Source organism: Adiantum capillus-veneris, chromosome 25, assembly GCF_014529385.1.
Source record: "Adiantum capillus-veneris isolate H3 chromosome 25, ASM1452938v2, whole genome shotgun sequence".
NCBI lineage: Eukaryota > Viridiplantae > Streptophyta > Polypodiopsida > Polypodiales > Pteridaceae > Adiantum > Adiantum capillus-veneris.
In genome coordinates, this window is record NC_140955.1 from 127291230 (window position 1) to 127295915 (window position 4686).

Sequence of the window (4686 nt, forward strand, 5' to 3'; positions counted from 1 at the left end):
TATCTATATCAAGATGGAATTGTTTATAGGAGTCTTCAAAGAGATGAATAAGACTCTTAGCTACAAACTGGAGTGAAGAATTATTGAATTTTAATTTAGCCAACCTTACGGCCGTTGGGTACAATATGAATATGAAACTCCATTCACATAATGAACCCTCTAGGAAGGGGACAGCTACACTCAAGATCATCATTCAACAACCCTTTCAAGATAAACAAATGCATCATATTCAAAACTATCTAGTGGTGCCTCTCATGGCTCAAATCAGAGGAGAATCAAGCAACAATGTGGAACCAATACCAATTCATCAAATTTCAAAACCCGAGTTGCATAATTTTTTTTGAATAATGAAACTGATATGAATAGTACGGTATTATTCAAGAATAGTAAAATTTAGGAAAAATTTACCAAAATATCCCCCAAAATGCCCTTCAAAATTTTCAAAATTTAAAATTTCTCCAAAGTTCAAAAAAACGTGTAGCTTTTCATAAGAAGACTGGTTATCTATCAACTAGAATCTGAGTTGGTTGTGTAGGCATTGGAGATGAATCGCTTCATTATTTTTAGACATAATCGTCTTTTTTTGCGAGGTCATTTGTGACAAATTACATGCTAAGCACTAAAAAACAGATCTCAATTGTAAAAAAGGAATAAGGATTGGAAAATCTTGAACAATCCGACCAAAATAGATACAAGGGTATTTTGGGAATTTTTGAAATTTGACGGGTATTTCGGGAATTTCCACAAATTAGAGGGATATTTTGGTAATTTTTCCTTGAAATTATTGAATAATATTAGTGTGTGTTTGTGTCGAATTATGTGGGTGTATGTTACACACGGCGAAAGACTTTTAGAGTTAATAGTCAAACACAGTCGTGGTCGGGGACTTGCTTGCGAAGGAAGCTCTTTCGAGCCTTGATCACGAAGGAAAACCAGGTACAAAATGGACCTCACTCGTCTTTCTCTGCCCATTGCATGCCCGCGAAGGCTCGCGCGCATCTTTTCCCTCTAAGTTCTGCATTCTGCAGTCTTTTGCTGATACAGCAATGGACAGCTTGATGAGCAAGCTCTACTCCCTCATGGGCGTGTTTGCGCTTTTGCAGACATTCCTCCCGCCTCCGTTCCGGCAGTACTTGGATCGCGGCCTGGCATTGCTGTGGGATAAGCTTTTCCAGACGGCAGACCCGCACGTGGAGCTCCAAGTGGAGGAGAAAATGGGCGGAAGCCACAATTTTAACGTCTTCTACAGGCAGGTTGGCATCTACCTTAGCTCTCTCCGCTCCTCCATAGATTCGCACACACGCCTCAAAGTGTGCAGATCCCTTGAGGATGCCAGCCTCGCGTTCAGCCTTCCCGACAACGAGGCTCTGGAGACAGCTTCAAAGGGGCGCGTGTGTGGTGGACTCACACATGCAGGGAGAGGGAGGGAGGCAACAATGGCTATGGCAACAAGCGGTGGACTCACAGTCGATGCAGGGAGAGGGAGGGAGACAACAATGGCTATGGCAACAATGATGAGAGAAGCCTCACTCTTAGCTTCTTGAAAACCGAGAGGAGTCTCATCATGCCTGCATATTTGGATCATGTCGCCAAGGTTGCTGCAGAGATTGAGCACAAGAATACCCAACGTTACCTCTACACAAATAACTATAATGGCTGGGAGCAAACTCCTTTCAAGCACCCCTCCACGTTCGACACGCTCGCCCTTGATGATGGCCTCGCAGATCGCATCAAAACTGATTTAGATGTTTTTTCCAAAGGGGAGAGTTTCTACCACAGGAATGGGCGCGCTTGGAAGCGCGGCTACCTCTTATACGGCCCTCCTGGCACTGGCAAATCTAGCATGATTGCAGCCATTGCCAACCATATGGAGTATGACACCTATGACCTGGAGCTCACAAAGGTGCGTGACAATTCTCAACTCAAGTCCCTTCTGATACAGACAACCCGCAAAGCAGTGATTGTCATCGAGGACATTGATTGCAGCGCCCAGCTTTGCGATCGCACAGCAGCTGAAGACTCGAGAGAGTCTGCATCGAGCGAGTCCACCGAGTCTAGCGCAGGCACATCAATTGAGGGGAGCAAGCTTACCCTCTCTGGGCTTCTCAACTTCACAGATGGGCTGTGGTCATGCTGCGGAGAGGAGCGTATCTTCATTTTCACTACCAACTACAAGGACAGGCTTGACCCTGCTCTGCTCAGGCCGGGCCGCATGGACAATATGCACATTCTGCTTTCTTATTGCACCTTTCCAGCCTTTAAGAAGCTGGCAAACAATTATTTAGGCATTGAGGATCATCCCATGTATGTGGAGCTTGAGGATGCCATGACAAGAACTGCTCATGAGATCACTCCCGCTGCCATGGCTGAAATGCTAATCAGCAATCAAAGTGACCCTGATGCAGCATTGAGGGAAGTGATGGCCTCATTGTTGCCAACCCTTGCTTTACTTCAAGCAGTGGCCAATCCCAGTGACAAAGCTGCATTGGAGGTCCTGCCAGTCGATGCAAATGAGAGAAATATCAAGAAGAGTCGCTTTAGAGGTCGGGCTATCTTCTTCTTGGCTGCCATCAAACGCAAGCATGTGGATTAAGGGTAAGTATACATGCAAAATTCTGAGTTTCTTGTTGAGTGGGCTCCACACAAGGAGTGGGGCAGTATATATAGGTGCCCAGCCACAACAATCGCTGGCTTGGGACGGTGGTGCGACACTGTATGATAGCAATTTTGTACAGTATTAGCTTCATCATGCCAATGATGATAATGCTACCCATGTAACATAAGTGGGTAAGAAGGGAAGAAAGGATCAGATGAAGATAGAAAAAGGGCTCATCGATGTATAAGGGCTCTAGCATGGATAAGAGAGGAATTCTTTGGTTGTCGCTCCCGCTGCCACGGCCGAAATGCTAATCAGCAATCAAAGTGACCCTGATGCAACATTGAGGCACGTGATGGCAAAGTATCATGAAGAGTCGTCTTAAGGTCGGACGATCTTCTTCTTGGCTGCTATCAAAGGCAAGCATATGAAATTGTACCATTCAAAGATCAATTTTCTTGTAAAAGACAAGACTTTGGTCTCTCTCTCTCTCTCTCTCTCTCTCTCTCTCTCCCTCTCTCTCTCTCTCTCTCTCTCTCTCTCACACACACACACACACACACACACACACACACACACAAATCAACACTCGAATCTATTTTTGGTGGATTGCTCCGCTTTGAAGTTGATAATCATAGTGGGATGGATCGACGATTGTGATGATTGAGAAAAATATGGGAGTGGGTTTGATGACTTTGATGATTGGCACACAAACAAATTAAGCTTCTTCATGAAGTGCATCAGTAATAGGCCACATTACTTCTTTGTGTGTGTGTCTGCCTTAGTTTGTAAATGTTTGGTATAGGTTTGTAAATTTTTGGTATAGTTTGTAAAGAGATTTGTTTTTTTTTTTTTTGGTTTTTTCTAATTTGTTTGAAGTTTCCTTAATAAAACGCTAAAAATAAATCATAAATGTCTACAAGTGTTCGATAATTTTTTTGACTATAGTCCCAAAGAGTCAAACTAATGGTAAGGCTTTGGCTTAACCTACGGGATGTGGGTTCGGGACACCTTGTGCTCAGCTGGTGTTCAAGTTGCTAGGGTTCTTGCGAGGAGGAGGTTCATCGCTTGTTGCTACAAGTTCTTTCGTTGTTCCCAGTACCTGTGGTGCATCAATTAGGTGTTCATGGTGTTGCCTAGGCATGGCTCTTGTCCGATGGCATGCGGCCCTTGCCCAACCATGTTTCATGGCTAATGTTTAAAAGGGATAAGCACCTCTCCCTTGTGTGTGTGTGTGTGTGTGTGTGTGTGTGTGTGTGTGTGTGTGTGTGTGTGTGTATATATATATATATATATATATATATATATATATATATATATATATATATATATATATATATATATATATATATATAGATTTCAAGTATCATAAAATCTATTATCTAGCATTATCCGAATGATTTTCTTATATTAAATTGATCATTTAATATGGGAAGGCAAAAGAGGAAACAAGAGCTAGAACATGGATGTGTTGTTAGACCTAACTCAACACGGGGCCAAAAAGGAGATGGTTACATCTCAACAGGGGCTCAAAAGGAAACGGTCTATTGAAGAACAATGTACAAATAATGGAGCTTAAAAGACCTTAGGGTTAGTTTCATTAAAGTCCTCCAAATTTTAGTTTTAAAAGTACTTAGACCTTAGGGTAAGCTAGTCATGTGCTTGAGATGCTTGTTGTGCTTGAGCTTATTAAGGTGCTTGTCGTGCTTGATGACTAAGGTGCTTGTCGTGTTTGATAACCAAGGTGCTTGAGGTGCTTGTCATGCTTGATGACTAAGGTGCTTGTCGTACTTGAAGGCCAAGGTGCTTGTGGTGTGTAAGTCAACCATGATCCCTACAAAGGAGGGGGCGAGTCCTAAAGGTAGGGACATGAGAGAGAACACACACACACACACACACACACACACACACACACACACACACACTCAAGGCAAACCCTTTTCACAAGAGGTATATAGGATACTTGTCAAGCCTTTAGCAACGTTTCTCTCATAGTGTCTAAAGCCTATTGGATGGCCTTGAGAGAGGTCTAATAAGAATTACGTTTAATTAATTAATTATTCAAGCATTATTCAAGCCCTCTCTCTCAA

The 4686-nt window shown here is 42.9% G+C and overlaps 1 pseudogene; it reads left to right on the plus strand.

The window, feature by feature from the left end:
• Positions 1-906: 906 nt before the first annotated feature.
• LOC147425624 (AAA-ATPase At4g25835 pseudogene) lies at positions 907-3094 on the plus strand (annotated as a pseudogene).
• Positions 3095-4686: the final 1592 nt, after the last annotated feature.